Consider the following 24152-nt stretch of genomic DNA (forward strand, 5'->3'; position numbering starts at 1 on the left):
TCCTAAATATACAAAGAACTATTAAAACTCAACAATAAGAAAACATACAACTCAATCTAAACAGTGAGAAAGAAAAAGGTCTGAACAGACATATCTCCAAAGAAGATATACAACTGGCAAATAAACATATGAAAAGATGTTCAACATCATGTCTCATCAGGAAATTTCAGATTAAAACAACAGTGAGATACCACTATTCATCTACTAGAACATCTAAAATCCAGAACATTGGCAATCCCAAATGCTGGCAAGGATATGGAACAAAAGGAACCAATTCATAATAATGGTACTAATAATATTACTAATTCATTGCTGGTGGAAATGCAAAATGGTACATTTTCAGAAGAATATTTTTGCAGTTTTTTACAAAATTACACATTTACCATATGATCCAGTGATCATATTACTTGGTATTTACTCAAATTAGTTGAAAATTTACACCCACACAAAAATCTGGACACAAATGTTTACAGCAACTTTATTTATAATTATCAAAACTTATAAGCAACTAAGATGTACTTCAATAGATAAGTGGATAAACACACAGTGGCACATTCATACAAAGAAATATTATTCAGCACTAGAAAGAAATGAGCCATCAAGCCATGAAAAGACATGGAGTGATCTTAAATGCATATTGCTAATGAAAGAAGCCCATCTGAAAAGACAACATACTATATGATTCCTGCTATATGATATTCTGCAATAGGTATAACTACAGAGAGAGTGAAAGATCAGCACTTCTCAGGGTTTTAGGTGTAAGGAGGAAGGGATGAATAGGTGGAAAGATGATTATCTTAAGAGAGTGAAAATACTCTGATACTCTAATGGTGGATACATGCTGTTATATATTTGTTAGGACTCATAAAATGTATAACAGAAATAGTGAATATTAATATAACTATGGGCTTTAATTACTAATAGTGTATTAATATTGGCTTATCAATTGTAACAAATGTATCACACTAATGCATGATGTTAATAATAAGAGAAAATGAAAGAGAATGGGAGAGGGTATATGAGAAATTTGTATTTTGTGTTCAATTTTTCTGTAAATCAAAATTGCCCCCACAATAAAGTCTATTAATAAAATAGTAGTGAAAATAATAGTGAAATAATAGTGAAAAAGATGCTTTATCAAATATCAAATATTATAATAAATCTGCTTTAACAAAAAATACATATGTATTTAGCGTAATAATGGAAAAATAAAAGAGTAAAATGGGGAACCAGAAAATACAAATTCATTCATGGAAATATCATATATGGCAAATATATTTTAATTCATTTGGAGAAAAATTATTTAATAAGTTGTACTAACATAATTGACATGTCCCTCAAGAAAAATAGTTATACATTCATAGCATATAAAAATAAATGTTATCAAAATTAAATTTTGTGAAATAGAAAATAATGCAATATATGAAAGTTTATTGATAAACACTTATTTTCATTTATAATAAGTGAACTAATTGTATAATGAAATGAAAAAATTAAATGAATTTTATAAACATTTTGTAACTGAAGGATGGATGCAATTTTATTAATATCAGAAAACAAAGACAAAATGGGAAGGACATAGTTAAGTATTAAAAATCTTTAATTTGAAAATAACAAACAGTATAAGTGAACATGAAAACAATTGAAAAAAAATGATAGACTGAAGAAGATATTTGCAATATATATGTCAGTAATGGTGACTTCAGTGACTTCACTGAATGATTAAATTAAATACAAAGCTAATACAATTGACACATGGGAAAAATCAAACAATAAAAAATATAGCAATAATAAAAATATTAAGCTCACAAAAGAGGAAAGGCTAATTGCCATTACATATGAAAAGGTATTTAACCTAATCATAAGTCAGGAAATTTGAAGTAACAATTTTCATCTATTAGATTTGCAATAATTACAGTTCTATCACCCAGTGCAAGGAGGATGTGAGACGAGAGGGCTTTTTTATAGCTTTATTAATATATAATTCACATGCCATTTAATTAATCCATTTAGAATATGCAATTCAATGATTTTATTTTTGATGAGAATGTTACATCAGTTATCTATCACTTCAGCAACAAATTACCATCAACTTTGAGGTTTAAAACAACACAAATTTATTATCTCACAATTCTGTATGTCAGAAGCCTGGTGGGCTCAGCTTGATTCTCTGCTCCAAGTCTCAGAAAGCCAAAATCAAGATGTTGGCAGCCTTGTTTTCCTTTCTGGAGATTAGGGAAATGAATCCACTTTCAACTCATTAAGGTTGTTGGCAGAATTCAATTTCTTTGTGGTTATGGGACTGAAGTCACTATTTCCTTGCTGGAGGTCCTTCTCAGCTTCCTTGGCTCATTGCCCCTTTTCTCGATATTTAAAGCCAGAAACAGAAGGTGAAGTCCTTCCCATTCTTAGAATTTTACTGACCTCTCTTCTGCCTTATCTCTTCTCTGCTTCATATCTTCTACAATATGACTGATTCTTCTTCCTTTCTCTTCTGCATTTAAGGGCCTATGTGATGACAAAGACTCCCTCCTTGACCAAACTTTAGTCAGGCTCCTTTGAGTTTTCTTCTGTACTAGGTCTAAACTTTGGCCCACTGAATGCGTTTGTAGCAAAGAATCCTGTTAAGCCAGTATATCAAGAATGCCCCTCCCCCCATATCTAAATCATTGGCCTGTCTTTAACAAGAATCCTATTAAGCCACATTAGGAAGAATCCCTCTACCTTTGACATCTAACCAAAGTTCTCTCAGTAATTTTCCATCCACTGACCCCTCTTACTTTGTTCTTTGGCTATAAATCTCCAGATGTTTTCACAGTATTTGGAGTTAAGGTCAATCTCTCTCCATTATTGCAGTAGTGCCGACACTTACTGCAGGAGTATTAAAAAAAAAAATCCTCCTTGCCATCTTTGACAAGTGCCAGGATATATATATATATATATATATATATATATATATATATATATATATATATCACTTTAACAGTGATTACATTAGGCCCATTGAGATATTCTAGATTAATCTTATTTTAATATTGGTTGATTAGAAAACTTAGTTCAATCTGAAAAATCCCTTTATAGCAGTACCTAGATTAGTGTTTGAATAACCAGAATCAACATGAAATTAGTATTCAAAAGGAAAATAATTAATATTCAAGTTAAATTAAGAATTTTTGGTATAGTGGTCATTTGTTCTTTAGGCTGGTCAGCAACCTTTCCCATTTTTATGGTAACAACACAGATTTGGCTTTAAGAAAAAAGACTTCCATGAGAGACTATGGACTCTGAGAAACAGACAGGGTTTTAGAGGGGAGGGGGGAGGGGGGATTGGTTAGCCCGGTATTGGGTATTAAGGAGGGCATGTACTTCATGGAGCACTGGGTGTTATATGAAAACAGTGGATCGTGGATCACCACATCAAAAACTAATGATGTATTGTATGGTGACTAACATAACATAATAAAATTTTTAAAAAAAGAAAAAAGACTTCCCATTTCAACCTTGTGGTATGCTGATCAATGCATTCCACTTCTCTGGTCATGGTGATTAGCTCAGAGAAGACATAAAATACAATAAGATTCAGGGAAAGAAGACAAAATTTTTTAGAGATTCCTAAAAAGAGAAGTTCCCTTTCATTTCTACAACAACTAGAAAAGTCTTATTCTCATCCTTCTTGGATTATATGGTATGATAATATAAATTCCAGAATTGCTGTAGCCATTATTATACCTAAAGGGAAGAATCAGGAGTCACATATGGAGCCACATTTGGGGAAAACTGCAGGTTGAAGCTGATGAAAAATTTTGACTGAAAATAAGATAAAAGAGATGGTGAGAAACTGGATCCTTCCTGATGTTGTGGGAACTCTTAGTTAGGCTTTGCCTAAAGAAATTCCTACTCTGAATTTTCGGTTATATGAGTCAATAAACTGTCCTTATTGCATAAATTGTCTTGAGCTGCTTTCTTTCACCTGGAAATAAAGGCATCATAGGGGCGCCTGGGTGGCTCAGTCGTTAAGCGTCTGCCTTTGGCTCAGGTCATGATCCCAGGGTCCTGGGATTGAGCCCCGCATTGGGCTCCCTGTTTGGCGGGAAGCCTGCTTCTCCCTCTGCCATTCTCCCTGCTTGCGTTCCCTCTCTCACTGTGTCTCTCTCTTCAAATAAATAAATAAAAATAAAAAATAAATAAAGGCATCATAAAAGTATAGACCATTTTCATATTATAGAAATTTTCAGAGCTCATATGTCAATACAAAATATAGATATGCAAGAATAAAACATATTCAGGAATTTTCAAAATTAAGTAACTATAAAAATCATGGTGCACTTTTAGTTTCCAGTTCCACATGTAAGGATCTTGCAAGTTGCAACTCCATTACAAGTAAAAAGCCACACAGGCTAAAAATCGACTCTTCTTTGGATCCATAAGAGATGGGAAGACACAGGAAAAACCACCACTCCCAAGACTGGAGAGACAGACAGGAGAATACAGGGAATCATAGCTCACCAAAGCAGAGACTGAAGAGCAGAAACTGCCACAGAAACCAGTGATAGAGTAGAAAAATCTGAATGGCAATTGATAGAATGCTAGAGACTCAATGAGGACAACTCTGATAGGAAAACCTCCAGGGGGACAGGATCAGGATCATAGGGGAACTTCCATATCAGATAAATGTCAGAGAAAAATCCTCTTGTGCTTTTGGTAGGAGGGGAAGGAAAAAGGAACCATTTTGGAATGCTTCAGAGCACTCTATTCTTCTTAGCAAGGCCTATCATCAGGAAAAATTAGTTAACCAGATTCTAACCTGCTGGAGTATTATCAGAACCTATCTGATCTGGGGAAGGGAAATAACCAACTCCAGTCAGCCCTAGACTTCCACATGGGAGAAAATAAATATTCAGCTACAGCTCCCTATAAGCATCCTGCATCGCCAAAAGGAGGAGAAAAAAACTGAGAAACACTTGGGAAGTTGACAGACCAGAGGCATAGGTGTACTAAAAGACAGAACTAATCACAGGACTATAGAATTCTTCCCTTCCCCTCACACTTTACCATGACATTCCAAAAGGCCTATTTACAACAGTTCCTTTTAGCCATTACATCATATCAGATTATCAAGAAAAAAAAAAACATAAGGCATAATAAAAAATGACACAGTTCAAAGAGATAAAGCATGCATCAGAAGCAGAAATGGCAGGATGTTAGAATTATCAGACTGGGAGTATAAAACAAGTATTATTAATGCTAAGTGTTCTAACAAATAAAGTAAATAGCATGCAAGAACAGATGGGTAATGTAGGCAGAAATCCTAAGAAAGAAACCCCCCCAACAGAGATCAAAAACATTGTAACAGAAATGAAGAATAGCCTTTGGCAGGCATATTAATAGACTGAGGTAAAATTTCTGAGCTTGAGGATATATCAATAGAAACCTCAAAACTGTAAAGCAGAAAGAACAAAGACTGTAAAAAAATATATATAGAACAGAATATCCAAAGGCTGTGGGACACATACAAAAAGTATAACATATATGTAATAGGAATGCCAGAAGGAAAAGAAAGAGAGAAAGCAACAGAAGTAATATCTGTAACAATAATGACAGAATTTTCCCAAGTTAAGGTCAGATGTCAAACCACAGATCCAGAAAGCTCAGGTAATATCAAACAGGATAAATGCCTCCCCACCACCACCAAAACACCACCACCAACAACAACAAAACTACACCAAGGCATACCAATTTCAAACTTCAAAAAGTCGAAGATTAAGAAAAAATCCTGAAATAAGCCAGAACAAAAATGCCTTACTGAGAGAGAAACAAAGATAAGAGTTACACATGACTTCTCAAAAATAATGCAAGCAAGAAAATAGTGTAATGAAGTATTTAAAGTGTTGAGAGGGGGGAAAAAACCCACCAACCTAGAATTCTGTGCCCTGTGAAATTATCCTTCAAAAGTGAAGGGAAAATAAAAACTTTCTCAAACAAAAACCAAAGTATTTTGCTGCTAGTAGAGCTGTATTTCAAGAAATGTTAAATGAAGTGTTTTGAGTTAGAAAAAAATTATATAGATCAGAAAATCATGTTTTCATATAGATTCTGCTTTTTGTTTGTTTATTCATTGGTTTTTAGATTCCACTTATGAGTGAAATCTTATGGTATTTATCTTTCTCAGTCTGACTGATTTTACTTGGCATAATAATCTCTAGGTCCATCCATGTTGCCTCAAATGGCACAATCTCATCCTGATTTATGGCTGCATAATATTCTATTGTGTATATATACCACATCTATTCATCTATTGTGGACACTTAGGTTGCTTCCATATCTTGGATATTGTAACTAATGCTGCAATAAACATAGGAGTCATATATCTTTTCAAAATAGTGTTTTAGTTTTCTTGGGTAAATATCCAACAGTGGAATTATTGAGTCATATGGCATTTCTTTTTTTAATTTTTGAAGAACCTCCATACTGGTTTCCACAATGGCTGAACCAATTTATATTCCCACCAACATACTTGCCAACACTTATTTCTTGTCATTTTCATTTTAGTCATTCAGGCAGGTGTAACTGTACATAATAAACATATATATATATATATATACATTTTAAGTTATAGGGAATAAAGTTTACTTTGGCAGATAGTGTTAAACAAAATTAAAGTTGCATACATTAGTAACATAACTCAATATCCTTAATTTGGTATAAGTGTGACACATTTTCCTGCTTTCCTGTGTTCTGCTAAATCACCATAACCTAAACTGCTTTATAAAACTATTATGTTGAAATTTAGCTTTACTGTTTTAACTTACGCTCTGATTCCAAACAAAACTTTTCATAAGCTTCTTCTATCTCTGGGTCTATTTCATCATCAATATCATCCAAGTATGAATCACCAGCCCCTGATAAATCTGTCCCGTTTTCTTCATAATCTGGAAAAAAGTCTTCTCTTTCAAGTAACTCGATATTTCTCTTGGTAATCTGGGTTGGCCGCAGTGAAAGGAACACCGTCAGAGGTATAAAATGTTGGTTCATTCATAAAATAATTAGGATCATTTTCAGGTGTTGCTTCTCTGTACGTTGAAGTTGCGTGGACTCTACCCAGGTTCCTTGACTGGAGTTCAACAAGCTTCAAGAGCATCTGTTTCACATCTCTACTGCAATTTGCATCTGGGACAACATTCTCAAATCTCTGAATGATTTCTTCCATATCAGTCTTTCCTTTCTCCTTCCAGGCATCTTCCAAAACTGACCCTGTCAACTTCAGTAATTTTACTGCACAAATTAAGTTGTCATCCATAGGATTAGAAAAGAGAGCATTCAGGGGCACCTGGGTGGCTCAGTTTGTTAAACGACTGCCTTCGGCTCAGGTCATGATCCCAGGGTTCTGGGATCGAGCCCCATATTGGGCTCCCTGCTTGGCCGGAAGCCTGCTTCTCCCTCTCCCACTCTCCCTGCTTGTGTTCCCTCTCTCGCTGTCTCTCTCTCTCTCTCTCAATTAAATAAATAAATAAAATCTTAAAAAAAAAAAAAGAAAAGAGAGCATTCAGCAACTCCCGAAGACCAACCTGAAGAATATCTGCTCTTGTAACCTGTCCATTTGTTCCCTTGATCTCCTCATTGAGGTTTTGATTTGAATTTCTGTGATGATTAGTGATGCTGAACATCTTTTCATGTGTTTGTTGGCCATCTGTATGTCTTCTTTGGAAAAAATGTCTATTCAGTTGTCTTGCCCATTTTTAAATCAGATGATTTTTGGTGTTGAGTTATATAAGTACTTTATATATATATACATACATATATATATTAAAGATTTTGAAAGATTTTATTTATTTATTTATTTATTTATTTATTTATTTATTTATTTGACAGAGACATAGCGAGAGAGAGAACACAAGCAGGGGGGAGTGGGAGAGGGAGAAGCAGGCTTCCTGCCGAGCAGAGAGCCTGTTGTGGGGCTCAATCCCAGGATCCTGGGACCATGACCTGAGGCAAAGGCAGATGCTTAATGACTGAGCCACCCAGGTGCCCCAGTACTTTATATATTTTGGGTATTAACCCTTATTGGATATATCATTTGCAAGTACCTTCTCCCATTCAGTAAGTTGTCTTTCTGTTTTGTTGAGGGTTTCCTTTGCTGTGCAAAAGCACTTTACTATGATGTAGTCCCAATAGTTTATTTTTGCTTTTATTTCCCTTGCCTTAAGGAGACATATCCAGAAAAATGTGATACATACCACTGATGTCAGTGAAATTATTGCCTGTGTTCTCTTCTAGGATTTTTATAGCTTCAGATCTCACATTCAGGTCCTTACTCCATTTTGAGTTTGTTTTTGTGTAGGTGTCATAAAGTGATCCAGTTTCATTGTTTTACATGTAGTTGTCCAGTATTCCCAGCACCATTTATTGAAGAGATTCTCCCCATTGTATATTCTTGCCTCCTTTGTCATAGATTAATTGACCATGCCATCGCAGGTTTATTTCTAAGATTTCTATTCTGTTCTATTGATCTATGCATCTATTTTTGTCAGTACTGTATTATTTTGATTACTACAGCTTTGTAGTATATCTTCAAAGTTGGTATTGTGATTCCTTCAGATAAGTTCTTTCTCATGACTGCTTTAGCTATTCAGGATCTTCTTTGTTTCCATGAAAATTTTAGTATTATTCATTCTAGTTTTGTGAAAAATGCTGTTGGTATTTTCATAGGAACTGCATTGAATCTGTAGATTGCTTTTGGGTAGCATGGAAATTTTAGCAATATTCTTCTAATCTATGGAAATGAACTATCTTTTCTATTTGTTTATGTCATCTTAAATTTCTTTCATCAGTGTTTTATAGTTTTCAGAGTACAGGTCTTTTACCCTTTTAATTAACTTTATCCCTAGGTATTTTTTTGTGTGTACAATTGTAAATGGGTTTTTTTGTAAATTTCTCTTTCTGCTATTTTGTTATTAGTGTATAGAAATGCTACCAATTTCTTTTTTGTATCCTGTCACGTTGCTGAATTCATCTCTAAGTTCTAGTAGTTTTTGGTCGAGTCTTTATGATATTCTATGTATAGTATCATGTAGTTTGCAAATAGTGACAGTTAAGTTCTTCTTTACCAATATGGATGCCTCTTATGTTTTTTTTTTCTTGTATGATTGTTGTGGCTAGGACTTCCAATACTATGTTGAATAAGATGGTGACATTTTAGAGTGGACATCCTTATCCTATTTCTGATCTTAGAGGGAAAACTCAGTGTTATATGATTGAGTATGATGTTAGCTGTGAGATTTTTATATATGGTCTTTATCATGTTTTAAATATTTTATTTATTTATTTGACAAAGAGAGAGAGAGAAAGAGAAAGAAAGGGCACAAGCAGGAGGGGCAGCAGAGGAAAAGGGATAAGCAGGCTCTCCGCTGAGCAGGGAGCCTGATGCAGGGCTCGATCTCAGGACCCTGGGACCATGAGCTGAGCCAAAGGCAGATGGTTAACCAACTGAGCCACCCAGGCACCCCAAACATCCAACAAATAGGAATATGATCTGAGGTTTAAGAAAACAATCTGCACAGTTGAAGGGAGAGAATGTGGCAGTGTGAGGTTCAGAGCTGTGAACTGGGGGAGAGGAAAGTCGTGGGACCCCAAAGGAGAGAGAACCCTTTTCATGGAACAAAGTCAAGGAGAGAGCACAGTGGGTAGGAATCACACAATAAACCATGGTAAGGAGATCCCCTGGGTTGCACTGGGAGAGATCTCTCCCCTTCCCAGAGTTCATTTGGAAGAGCATATTTTGCCTCTCCAAGGACAAAAAGCCAGCTGGGAGCCATTGAGTGGTGCTCAACAGCACGGACAGAGATGTGCTCAGAGGGAAGATAACCTCATAGCAGCATTTTGCTATGAGCCACAATAGGCTTAAACCACCATGTGCATGCCAAGTGGCTGCTTTTCTGGGACAGAACTGAGCAGGAAGCAGACATTGGCAGAGTGCAGATAACCTGGCCACTGCTTTTCCCTGTCTTCCACAATAGATTCAAGCCTCTGTGTGACTCTTTTCAGGGACAGAATGGAGTAGAAGACTGAGTTGTGAGCAGATGGCAGATAACCTGGTTGCAGCTTTTTACTGTGCATCACAATAAACTAGCCTCCATGCATATACTGTGTGACTGCTTTTCTGGGACAGGACAGTGCTGGGCACACCACTAGTTTCTCCTCTGGGAGAGGGGAGTGGGTCTGCACCTTGCCAGGCCCTTTAAAACTTTGAGTTTGAATCCCAGCCACCAGCCAGAGATAAAATACAGGAGATCTGTGGCACCAGCTGCACCAACAGCCTGGGGAACAGATAGGTTAATGTCAGGGAACTGATGAAAGCCCACCCAAGACACAAGAGATTGTTTGCTTCACTGAGTGGGCCTCCTTAAGAGTGGTGGCTAGGAGTTCCTCTCCATGGGGACAAGAAGGCAGGGTGACACCATCTTCATCCTCCACCACCCTTCTCACCCTCCCCCCTGCCCACCAATGCATTCAGACTCAGAGAGAAACACAGCACCACCAGTGGAGACTGGAGTCCCCTACACTAAAGCCTGCCCCCCTATGCCTGGCAGGGGCATGTTTACAAAGGCAAGTCAGCTTGTGAGCCAGATCAGGAGGCCTCAACCTCAGAAGACCAACACAGGCCCTCCCCCCACCCCCACAACATGTAACAAGGCTACTGATTAAATAGTGCTCCAAAATGTTAGCTTCTGGTGGAAATAAGAACACTTGCTTCTTTGTTTGTCCTCTTAATTTTTAAATTTTTTATTTTTTTTTATTTCTTACTTTTTATTTTTATAGTTTATTTTATACATGTTTTTCTCCTTTTTTCTCTTTATCTTTTTTTTTTTTTTTTTTTTTTCTTTGAATTTTTTAGTATCAGGCTTATAATTAACTGGAAAGCCTCCACCAAAAAATTGCTAGAACTGATAAAGGAATTCAGGAAGTTGCAGGATATAAAATCAATGCACAGAAGTCTGTTGCACTTTTATACACAAAATGAAGCAGCAGAAAGAGAAATCAAGCATGAATCGATCTTGTTTACAGTTGCACTAAAAACCATAAGATACCTAAGAATAAACCTAACCAAAGAGGTAAAAGATTTGTACTTTGAAAACTACAGAACACTTATGAAAAAAAATGAAGAAGACATAAAGAATTGGAAAGCCATTCCATGCTCATGGATTAGAAGAACAAATATTGTTAAAATGTCTATACTACCCAAAGCAATCTACACATTTAATGAAATCCCTATCAAAATACTATCAACATTTTTTAAAAAACTGGAATAAACAATTATAAATTTTTTATGAAACCAGAAAATAACCCAAATAGCCATAGAAGTGTTGAAAAAGAAAACCAAAGCTAGAGGCATCACAATTCCAGACTTCAAGCTATATTATAAAGCTGTCATCATCAAGACAGTATGGTACTGGCACAAAAACAGACACATAGATTAATGGAACAGAATAGAGAACACAAGACACTCCAAGGTCAACTAATCTTTGACAAAACAGGACAGAATACCCAATGGAAAAAAGACAAGTCTCTTCAACAAATGGTGTTGGGAAAATTGGACAGCCACAAGTAGAGGAATGAAACTGGACTACTTTCTTACAACATACACAAAAATAAATTCAAAATGGATGAAACACCTAAATGTGAGACAGGAATCCATTAAAATCCTAGAGGGGAATTCAAGCAGTAACCTATTTGACCTTGGCCACAGCAACTTCTTGCTAGACATTTCTCCAGAAGCAAGGGAAACAAAATAAAAAATGAACTATTGGAACTTTATCAGGATAAAAAGCTTTTCCACAGCAAACAGTCAACAAAAGTAGAAGGCATCCTACAGATTGGGATTAGATATGCAAAAATGATGTATCAGATAAAGGGCTTATATTCAAAATCTATAAAGAACTTATCAAATTCAACACCCAAACCTCCCCCCCCCCAAAAAAAAATCCAGTCAGGTAATGGGCAGAAGACATGAACAGACATTTCTCCAAAGAAGACATACAAAGGACAACAGACACATGAAAAAATGCTCAACATTAATCATTTTTAGGGAAATACAATTCAAAACCACCATGAGATACCACCTCACACTGGTCAGAATGGCTAAAATTAACAAGTCAGGAAATGAGAGATGTTGGTGAGGATGTGGAGAAAGTGGAACCCTCCTACACTATCAGTGGGAATGCAAATTGGTGCAGCCACTCTGGAAAACAGTATGGAGGTTCCTCAAAAAGTTAAAAATAGAACTACCCTATGACCCAGCAATTGCAGTACTAGGTATTTATCCAAAGGATACAAAAATACTGATTTGAAGTGGCACATGCACCCCAATGTTTATAGCACCAATGTCCACAATAGTGAAAACATGGAAAGAGCCCAGATTTCCATCAACAGATGAATGGATAAAGAAGTGGTATACATATACAATGGAATATTACTCAGCCATCTAAAAGAATGAAATCTTGCCATTTGCAACAATGTGGATGGAACTAGAGGGTATTATGCTAAGCAAAATAAGTCAGACTGAGAAAGAGAAATCCGTTTGATTTCACTCATACATGGAATTTAAGAATCGAAACAGATTAACACAGGGCAAGGGAAGGAAAAGTAAAATAAGATAAAATCAGAGAGGGAAGCAAACCATAAGAGACTCTGAACTATAGGAAACAAACTGGGGTTTGCTGGAGGGGTGGTGAGTAGGGGGATGGGGTAACTGGGTGATCAGCATTAAGGAGAACACTTGATGTAATGAGCACTGGGTGTTACATGCAACTGATGAATCATTAAATTCTACCCCTGAGGGGCGTCTGAGTGGCTCGGTTGGTTAAGCATCTGCCTTTGCCTCAGGTCATGATCCCAGGGACCTGGGAGATTGAGCGCCACATCAGGCTCCTTGCTCAGTGGGGAGTCTGCTTCTACTTCTTTCTCTGCCTCCTTGTGGTCTCTCTCACTCTCTCTCTCTGTCAAATAAATAAAATCTTAAAAAAAAAAATTATATCCCTGAAACTAATAATGCACTCTGTGTTAACTAAGTTGAATTAATTTTTTTTTTTTTAAAAGAGACTGTCTTTTTTACATTGCATATTTTTTCCTGCTTTGTCAAAGATTATTTGACAATAGAGTTGAGAGTCCATATCTGGGCTCTCTATTATGTTCCATTGATCTATGTGTCTGTTTTTGTGCCAGTACTATGCTGTCTTAGTGATAACAGCTTTGTAATATAGATTGAAATCAGGCAACATGATGCTCCCAGCTTTGTTTTCCTTTGTCAACATTTGCGATTTGGGGTCTTTTCTGATTCCATAAAAATTTTAGGATTGTTTGTTCCAGCACTTTGAAAAATGCTGTCAGTATTTTGATCAGGATGGTGTTGAAGGTATAGATTGCTCTGGGCAGCATAGACAGTTTAACAATGTTTATTCTTCTGATCCATGAGCATGGAATGTTTTTCCATCTTTTTGTGTCTTCTTCAATTTCTTTCATGAATGTTCTGTAGTTTCTAGACTATAGGTCCTTTACCTCTTTGGTTAGGTTTATTCCAAGGTATCTTATGTTTTTTGGTGCTATTGTAAATGGAATTGATTCTCTAATTTCTCTTTCTACAGGTACATTGTTAGTGTATAAGAAAGCAACTGATTTCTGTGCATTGATTTTGTTTCCTGCCATATTACTGAATTGCTGTATGAGTTCTAGTAATTTGAGGGTGGAGTATTTTGGGTTTTCCACATAAAGTATCATGTCATCTGTGAAGAGAGTTTTACCTCTCCTTTGCCAATTTGAATACCTTATATTTCTTTTTGTTGTCTGATTGCTGTTGCTAGGACTTCTAGTACTATGTTGAACAATAGTGGTGAGAGTGGGCAAATAAAAATGAACTTTTGGGATTTAATCAAGATAAAAAGCTTCTGCACAGCAAAGGAAACAGTCAACAAAACAAAGAGGCAACCCACGGAATAGGAGAAGATTTTTGCAAATGACACTATAGACAAAGGGCTGATATCCAAGATCTATAAAGAACTTCTCAAACTCAACACCCAAAAAACAAATAATCAAGTCAAAAAATAGGCAGAAGACATGAACAGACACTTCTCTAAAGAAGACATACAAATGACTGACAGACACATGAAAAAATGTTCATCATCATTAGCCATCAGGGAAATTCAAATCAAAACCATATTGAATCACAGACCTGTACCTTTGAAACAAATAATACATTATATGTTAAAAAAAAAAAAAAAAAGATAGTAGGAAGGGAAAAATGAAGGGGGGGAAATCAGAGGGGGAAATGAACCATGAGAGACTATGGACTCTGAGAAACAAACTGAGGATTCTAGAGAGGAGGGGGGTGGGGAAATGAGTTAGCCCAATGATGGGTATTAAAGAGGGCACGTATTGAATGGAGCATTGGGTGTTATACGCAAACAAAGAATCATGGAACACTATATCAAAAGCTAATGATGTAATGTATGGTGATTAACATAACATAATAAAATTAAATTAAAAAAGAGAGAGATAATGAATTTTTACTGTGGAATTTGAAGGTAGATTTCTGCTTACCATACCAAGAGTTTTTTCCACTTGCTTTAATCCAGGAATACTTTAGTAAAGTGTCCCTCAATTTTATTTCTAAAAAAAAAAAAAATAAATAGATAGATGATAGATGTTAGATGACAGATAAATAAATAAATAAATAAATAAATAAATAAATAAAATGTGTCCTGCAACTTTGCTTAGCTTTAGCAATTTTTATGTGTATGTGAAATCTTAGTATTTTTTACATATAAAATCAAGTCATCTTCAGTCAGATAATTTTTCTTCTTTTCGAATTAGATGCCTTTTATTTCTTTTCTTTGCTTAATTGATCCAGCGAAATCACCAGAGTAGGTATCCTGGTCTTGTTCCTCATCTTAAAAGGAAAGCTTTCAGTTTTTCATCATTATGATATGAGTTATGGGCTTTTCATATATGGTCTTTATCATGTTAAGGTACTTTCCTTCTGTTCCTAGTTTGTTGAGAGTTTTCATCATGAAAGGGTGTTAAATTTTGTCAATTTTTTCACACATTTATTGAGATGATCATGTAATTTTTTTCCTTTATTCTGCTAATGTGGTGAATCATATTGGTTTTCATATGTTGAACTATTCTTGCATCCCAGGGATAAATCCCACTTGGTCATGGTTTATGATTATTTTGATGTGCTGTTGAATCAGTTTGCAGTATTTTGTTGAAAATTTCTTGTACTTCAAGAAAGGAAGTGTTCTTCTTAATCCAGAGAGCTATGAACAAGTGTGTCAATACTTCTCATAACCAACATACAGGTTAGACTGAGGCTGTATAGTCATGAGACATGTCCATTCAAAAAAGAAGAAGAAGGGGGCGCCTGGGTGGCTCAGTCGTTAAATGTCTGCCTTCAGCTCAGGTCATGATCCCAGGATCCTGGGATCGAGCCCTGCATCGGGCTCCCTGCTCCGCAGGGAGTCTGCTTATCCCTCTCTCCCACTCCCCCTGCTTGTGTTCCTGCTCTCACTCTCTCTCTCTCTCTGTCAAATAAATAAATAAAATCTTAAAAAAAAAAGAAGAATAAGGAAGAGGAGGAGGAGAAGAAGAAGAATGAAGAAGAAGAAGAGAAGAAGAAAAGAAGAAGAAGAAGAAGAAGAAGGAAGAGGAGGAGGAGAAGAAGAAGAACAAAGAAGAAGAAGAAGAAGAAGAAGAAGAAGAAGAAGAAGAAGAAGAAGAAGAAGAAGAAGAAGAAGAAGAAGAAAGAAGAAGAAGAAGAGGAAAGAAGAAGAAAAGAAACTATATAGTAATCACTTTTCCATAGTTATTCTAAAATCTAGCTGAGTAAATGTTGCTATGTCTTCCTTCTCTGAGGTCAGAGACTGCTTCTTGTTTAGACCCAGTTCTGCTATTTGGGAGTGACTCATCAGTCCACTGTTATGTTGAAAAAAAATTTTTATGAAAAATTTTTATGAAATTTTTTTTCAATATTCATTAGCAATATTGGTTCTGTAGTTTTCTCATCTTGCAATGTCTTTGACTTGGCATACAGGTAATGCTGGCCTTATAAAATGAATTTGGAAAATTTTTTGGAAAAGTTTGAGAAGGACTGGTGTTGTTTCATCTTTGAAGTTTTGTAGAATCCTCTAGTAAAGTCATCTATCCTTGGATTTTCTTTGTTAGGAGGTTTTTGATTATCAGTTCTCCTTACTGGTTATAGGTCTCTTCAGTTTCTTACTTTCTTCCTGATACAGTCTTAGTAGGTTGACTTTTTCTTGGAATTTAAATTTTGTGGATACTTTTTTTTTTAAATGTTTCATTGATTTTTTTCTACTGTTTTTCTATTGTCTTGTTCCGCTCTTTTGTTTGTTTCCTTCTTTCTGCTAACTTTAGACTTTTTGTTTGTTTGTTTTAGTTCATTGAAGTATAAAGACTTTCTATTTCCTTTCTCTCTTTTCCTTCTGGGATACCATAGTGCATATATTGGTCCACTTGATCGTGTTCCATAAGCCTCTTTTGCTGTTTTCCCTTTTCTACATTCTTTTTTGGTTGTTTTAGCTCTTCTGCCTCAGTAATTTTGAATGACCTATCATTAATTTTGCTAATCCTTTCTTCTACTTGATCACATCTGCTGTTGAAACCCTCTGGTGAGTTTTTCAATTCAGTTATTACATTCTTCAGCTCCAGAATTTATATCTGTTTCTTCTTAATATTATCACTTTGTTGATATTCTCATTTTGCTCATTAATTGATTTCTATTTTGTTTAGTTGTCTATCTATATTCTTTTTTACTCATTGAGTGTATTTGATGTGGTTATTTTGAATTCTTCGTCAGGCTAATAGATTTCCATGTGTTTTAAGTTCATTCCTGATGATTTATTTTGTTCCTTTGGTATATGTTTCTCTGTTTTTGTTTTTGTATGCCTTGTAATATTTTCTTGAAATTTGGGCGTTTGAAAAAAAAAAAGCCACGTCTACCAGTCTTTACTCACTGGCTTCATAAAAAGGAAAAATTTCACCAATCAGCCGAGCTAGAGATTCTAGGGCTTCTCAAACATTTTCTGGGTATGTTTCTTTTGTGGGCTTGTGCACAGTCTTCAAGTTATTTACCTTTATTTCTTTTTCAGAAGCCCAAATATCTTGTCCCTCCTGGTTACTTTCTGTGGTAAGACAATCTCTCTAGTTATACAGAAAACTGCTGCATTCTTTTTTCTTTTCAGTAGCCCATAGGCATCCAAACAATGTCAGTTTCTGTCCATCCTCCAAGTCAGGTGAGAGAGAAACTAGTTACTCTGGAAGACCCACCCAAAAGCCAGACTTCTGAATGCATGTTTCACTTTTCTCTCTCCCTCTTTAGGAATGAGTCATGAGTTGGAAGGTTTTTCCCAATCATGCTGTGCTTTACCAGCTAGAAGGAGGGGCTCTGGCAAGTAAATGCAATAAACTTATTTGCTTTGATCTTGTTCTTCTAGGTTTTCACTTGCATGGAATGTTGCAATCTATTAACTGGTTTCTAGACTTTTCATAAAGGTTATTGTGCCATATATTGTTGTTAAGTCTGAAAGGTGATTGTTCTATATATTGTTGTTAAGTCTGTGGTTTCATGGTGGAAAGACAGCTTGGGGCTTGTCTTTCCACCATCTTGGTGACATTACTCCCAGGATTAAATAACAATTATTAGTATCATCATTATGCAAATAACACTAATGTTATTTGGTGGATTGTTTTATTTTTTAATTATCTATATGAATAATCACACATAATCAGTACATAAGTATTATTTCATAATCATCAAAAATGAAGTAATTTTATATGTATATTTGAACACATAGAACTAACTCTCTGAGTTTTAAGGGAATGCCGCTCAAAAGGGATTGTTCAGATCATATGAAGGTGGGGACTTTTGGATAGGAAAATGAATGAAAATAGGAAATGAATGAAAATATTTCTATGGAAATAGGATCAATGTCCAATCCATAAATTTCCACATGGAAAAAAAGAAAAATGGACTTCAGCTATTATTAACAATGTGAGAAATAGAAATAAAAAATCCCAGGAAAAAATCTACAGGGCTTTAAGAAATAAGGCTAAATAATAGGTGACAGCTGAACTAAAAATTTTTGGTTATCTATCCAGAACTGAAGCTATAGCTGCATTTCAAGTGCTGATTTGGTTCTGATGACTTTTTCCTTGAATTTAGGGGTATGTTAAGGATGTGTGGGGAGGTTTGCTGTGCAGACAATAGCTATGACAAAGTAAATGTTTAACAGTAAATGTTTAAGTAAACTATGGCATGTCAGTGCAACTGAAAACAGTATGACCACTAAATATGAAAGTGAATTATGTGCAGTTTCATGAAAAATATCTAACAGTTTAAAATCAAACAAAAGAAACAATTTAATTGTAAGTACAATATGCAATTTTTAATTCTAAGGGAAAGTAACTCACAGAGGATTGTTAGAAAAGTGTGGCTGTGGGTACTTTTGTATAGGAAAGTGGATGAAAAAAAATATGAAGATATAAGATCAATGCCCAATTGATGAATTTCCACATAAAAAGGGAGAAATAGAATAAGCTTAGTACTATGATAAGATAAGAATGTTGCATACAGGGACTCCTGGGTGGCTCAGTCAGTTAAGTGTCTGCTTTTGGCTCAGGTCATGATCCCAGCATCCTGGGATTGAGTCCCACATTGGGCTCTTTGCTCCGGGAGGAGCCTGCTTCTCCCTCTCCCTCTGCCTGCCACTCTGCCTATTTGTGCTCTCTCTCTCTCTGTCAAATAAATAAATAAAATCTTTAAAAAAATGGACGTTGCATACAATTTTGTTAAAAGTATATTTTTATGTTGAAGATAAACATAGCAGATACAAATAGAAAAAAATCCTTCACTCATTATATATGAAATTATTTTATGTAGGGAACATACAAATATGATGAAAGGGCTTATTGAGAATAACTAACCCCACAGTCTATAAACAGACTTGCATATAGTTTACTAGAACTATTTCATATCACACACTCCAAAAGATATAGATCAGATAATACCAGCTAACATTTTTTCCTTGCTAAATGCATGTTATTTTTGGCACAATAATTCCATATAAAAACAAATCTACAAGTTCTTAGTGACAAACAACAATAAACATTTACTTTTGTTCTCAAACTTATGCTTTTATCTGGTGGTTCTGCTAATTTAAAATGAACTCAACTGCGACCATTGAGATCCTCTACATGTGTCTCTCACATACCACCAACAGGCTAGGCAGGACTTGTTACCATGATGGTGATACATTTTTGAAAGAAAGTGGCAGTACATAAGGCCTCTTAAGATCTAGGATTAGAATTGGCACACTTTTATTTCTGCTGTATCTGTTGGTCAAATCAAATGTAGAAGAAAAGTTATTCATGACACTGTTAAATGGCAAGACTGACTTTATTCAGGACTATTGTGATAGGTATAGAGACTAATGAAATGTGCTTTTGCAGTAGGGGAGAGAGATTGGGCTCAACTTTGAATATAACAAGGAAAAATGAGGATTTATAGCCAAGGATTGGAGTTGTGGGAGGGGTATCAGTGGACAAAAAGTTACTATGATGGTAGGTAATTATTACTAAACTCACCAAACAGGATTCTTTCTTAAGGTAGGCCAGAGTGATCACATCTCTTATAGGGGATAGGGGGTGGGAAGAGGAAAGTAATTAGATACTGAAATTAGAATATTCTGGCTAGACCTACTTGATGCAATTCCTGTTAAAACTGGACTTGTAGACATGCACAATGATGGGTCCTAGTTGGGCTCAGAGGAGCCTGACTAGAGTTTAGTCAAAGAGATTCCTTGTCACAAGTGTGAAAGAATTTCAATTTAGAATGAAACTGCATGATATAAAATAGAAAATCTCAGGCATATGTTCTCAGGAAAATAAAATTGAAGAGATTGATGTCCTATAAATGCCTAATTTGCAATAAACTAATAATATTGGAATTTTCTTAAATGGGAGTTGGTCAGGATCTGCCTCATATCAACCTTGGGCAGTTTTGCTTGTGGTTTCCAGAGGCATGAACAAAAAATGACCCAGGTCAGGTGGTCTCAAAAAATAAGTTGAATTGACTGGACTGGTTTTGTCTGCTTGGGAAATTTTCAAAGATGGTCTCCATTTGTTTTTTACTTTAACAGACTCTAACTGAACTATTCCCTCTTTATGTTCCCTGCCCATAAATATAGTGTATCCCAAACCCTTAATGGACTCACCTGTAGCTTGCTACAGAGTTTGCATGTCCCCAATTGCAATTCCTCTTCTAATCCCAAGTAAATCTTTTTTTTTTTTTTTTTTACAAGTTTGAGCTTGCCTCTATTTACTTCTTTATTTAGGTCGGCACAAGTTACAAGAATGACCCAGATACAAAGAAACAGAGACATCAACTCTTGAAAGGAAGAGCTTATAAGTCGCATTGGAAAAGGCCTGAATACAGTGATGGGTGAAAAATCGGGGCCATTTTTACAATTACTCTATATTTTTACAATAAGTTTACTACATTTATTTAAGAACTGGTAGTTACTTATAACCAGTATGGTTCAAGAAATTGTATCTTTGCAAGTCTAGCTTGGATAATCTGGGTCTGTCACACCACTGTATCGTGATGCTTTGTAGGGACATGTGTCTGGACTTTGTTTTAAGCATTTTGTTCTAAATTGTTTATTTTTTTTTCAATAAGTGTCAAATGAAACAAAATGCACAAGTCTTTAAAGACAATAAACTTAGAAGTTAAATCTCTAGAAGAAGACTCAGAGTTTGAATCTGGAAGTGTCATTAACTAAGTTCACGTTCTTAGACAAATGTTTGTCTAAAAATAATGAGTAACTTATAGTATTGCTTAATTAAATGCCATACTGCAAGAAAAGAATTTAGTAAAATGCATTGTGAGCACTAAATAAAGGTTATGTAGTATCTAACATCACACTAACTTAAAAAGACTTTCCTGTCATTAAAAGTCTAGATTTTTAACAATTTTCTCTTCCCATTTATTTCTAGGCATGCTTACATTTCTACAAATATGTCTAGGTATTGTTTGCCCCCAAAGAAGTGTCATTTTCAAGGCCTTTGTCCCACTCCTTTGCAAGTCATCTTTCAACATCTTGAGACCAGCTACTTTCAGACTAATAAATGTCCCTTGGGGATTCATCCCCAAAATCTCCACAGTAATAACTGACAACAACCTGTAAAAGTTAAACTCCAGGGATGAATCAGAATAATAGTGCAGAATATCAATATACAGAACTTAAAAATTAGATACCCATCAGAAGTTGTACTACAAAGTTTTAATTTGCCCTTTGCACTCTGTTTAATATTTTACCTTTACCTCTTTGGTTAAGTTCATTCCCAGGTATCTTATGGTTTTTGGTACAATTGTAAATGTGATCGATTCCTTGATTTCTCTTTTTTTCGTTTCATTGTTAGTGTATAGAAATGCAACTGATTTCTGTGCATTGATTGTGTATCCTGCCACATTGCTGAACTGCTGTATGAGTTTTAGCAATTTTGGGGTGGATTATTTTGGGTTTTCCACATAAAGTATCATGCCATCTGTGAAAAGTGAGAGTTTAACTTCTTTGCCAATTTGAATGACTTTCATTTTGTTTTGTTGTCTGATTGCTGAGGCTAGGACTTCTAGTACTATGTTGAATAACAGTGGTGAGAATGGACATCCCTGCCATGTTCCTAATCTTAGGGGAAAAGCTCTGTTTTTCCCCCATTGAGGATGATACTTGCTGTGGGCTTTTCATATATGCCTTTTATGATATTGAGGTATGTTCCTTCTGTCCCTACACTCTGAAGAGTTTTAATGAGGAAAGGATGTTGTATTTTGTCAAATGCTTTTTATGCATCAATTGAGAGGATTATATGGTTCTTGTCCTTTCTTTTATTAATGTGATGTATCACATTGATTGATTTGCGGATGTTGAACCACTCTTGCAGCCCAGGAATAAATCCAACTTTGTTGTGGTGAATAATCCTTTTAATGTACTGTTGGATCCCATTGGTTAGGATCTTGGTGAGAATTTTGGCATCCATGTTCATCAGAGATATTGGTCTGTAATTCTCCTATTTGGTGGGGTCTTTGTTCAGTTTTGGGATCAAGGTAATGCTAGCCTCATAGAATGAGTTTGGAAGTTTTCCTTCCATTTCTATTTTTTGGAACAGTTTCAAAAGAATAGGTACTAATTCTTCTTTAAATGTTTAGTAGAATCCCCCTGGGAATCCATCTGGCCCTAGACTCTTGTTTGTTGGGAAATTTTTAATTACTGCTTCAATTTTCTTGCTGGTGATGCACCCATATGTATATTGCAGCATTCTTTACAATAGCCAAGATATGGAAGCAGCCCAGATATCCATTGATAGATAAATGGATAAAGAAGATGTGACAGACAGATAGATAGATATAGATATATTTATAGATATAGATATGCATATATATGATGGAATATTACTCAATAATAAAAGAGAATGAAGCCTTGCCACTTGCAACAACATGGATTGACCATAGATGGTATTATGCTGAGTAAAATAAATCAGACAAAGACAAATACTATATGATTTCACTTATATATGGAATCTAAAAAACAGAATAAACAAAAAGATTCTTAAATACAGAGAACAAACTGGTGGTTGCCAGAGGGGAGGTGGGTGGAAAGATGGGCAAAATAGATAAAGGCGATTGAGAGGTACAAACTTCCAGTTATAAAATAAATCACAGTGATAAAAAATACAGTATAGGGAATATATTCAATAATATTGTAATAACATTGTTTGTGATAGATGGTAACTGTAGTTATCATGGTGAGCAGAATAATGTATAGAATTGTAGAATCAAGATGTTGTACACCTGAAACTAATAGAACATTGTATGTCTATATTTCAAATGACAAATAAATAAAAATGAATATATATGGTGATAAAAACAATCCTACTCTCAAAAAAGACATCCTTCTATTATCTAAAATTGTAAATATTATCTTCCACATTGAGTTCTTGATTCTTCTATAATCTCCCTCTTCCTTTTCCCCCTCTCTTTTCATCTCTCCCTCCACCCCTCTATTTTTCTGTTCCTTCTCTGTCCCTCTCCTCATGGCTCTCCCCCTCTTTTCCCTTCCCACCTTTTTTCTGTCCTTTCCCTCATCCCTCTCCATGTCCCTTCCTGTCTCTGTGTATGCTGTGACATACACATTTTTGTTTATTGCTTTTCCATAAAGTTAACTACTCAACAATCACATAATCTACAATTCAGTACTATCAGGTTTCAAGTATGTCTATTTGTTTCTGGATTCAGTTTACTATCATATATATTTGCATATTGTTGAATTATTACATCATGGTCATAATTGCAATACCTCTTAATATCTTATATCAAATTTCCCTACCTGGTTTTATTTCTGGGCCATCTTAAATATTCCTGGCTCTTTGATCTTAAGTATAAATGTTAGAATAATGTAGTTATGTCTTACAACTTCACTGGGATTATTACTGAAATTTATTGAATCTATAAACCATTGTATAGAAAAATGTCAACTTTATTATTTAAAATGTTTCTATTGATGAGCATGAACAGTTTTTCCATTTCTCTAAGTTTTCTTTAATTATTTGCAAAAAAAATCTAAAAACCTTTTCTTCATAAAGATCTTCTACATAAAGATCTTCTACTCCCATTTCTAGGAATCTTAAATTCTTTACTGCTATTTTAAATAATGTTTCTAAATTTAAGCTTTCGGTGTTACCATTAGAAATACAATTGACTTTGGTATGTTTATTTTGTATTGAAAAATGATAAATCATCCCAATTCTAATATTTTTATTAATATTTTTAGGCTTCTGGAGAATATCCTATCATATCTGAAAATTACAATTTGTTTATCTCTAATTATTACACCTTTTGTCATTACTGTGTCTTATTTAATTAACTACCCAGTACTTTTAGTATAATACTAAAATTTGCTTGTAGTGGGAGTCTGATTATTTCATGTTAAAACATAAATATTTTAATATTTCACATTTTTGCAATATGTTTGATGTATGTTTTTGAATAATATTGACCATTTTATGGTAATGATATTTCTTTTGCCTTGGAT

The 24152-nt window shown here is 35.0% G+C and overlaps 1 pseudogene; it reads right to left on the minus strand.

Annotated features, from left to right (window-relative positions):
• Window positions 1-6777: 6777 nt before the first annotated feature.
• On the minus strand, window positions 6778-23733 carry LOC118011082 (annotated as a pseudogene).
• Window positions 23734-24152: the final 419 nt, after the last annotated feature.

The sequence above is a fragment of the Mirounga leonina genome, unplaced genomic scaffold (genome assembly GCF_011800145.1).
Source record: "Mirounga leonina isolate KUSES-001 unplaced genomic scaffold, KU_Mleo_1.0 Mir_101664, whole genome shotgun sequence".
NCBI lineage: Eukaryota > Metazoa > Chordata > Mammalia > Carnivora > Phocidae > Mirounga > Mirounga leonina.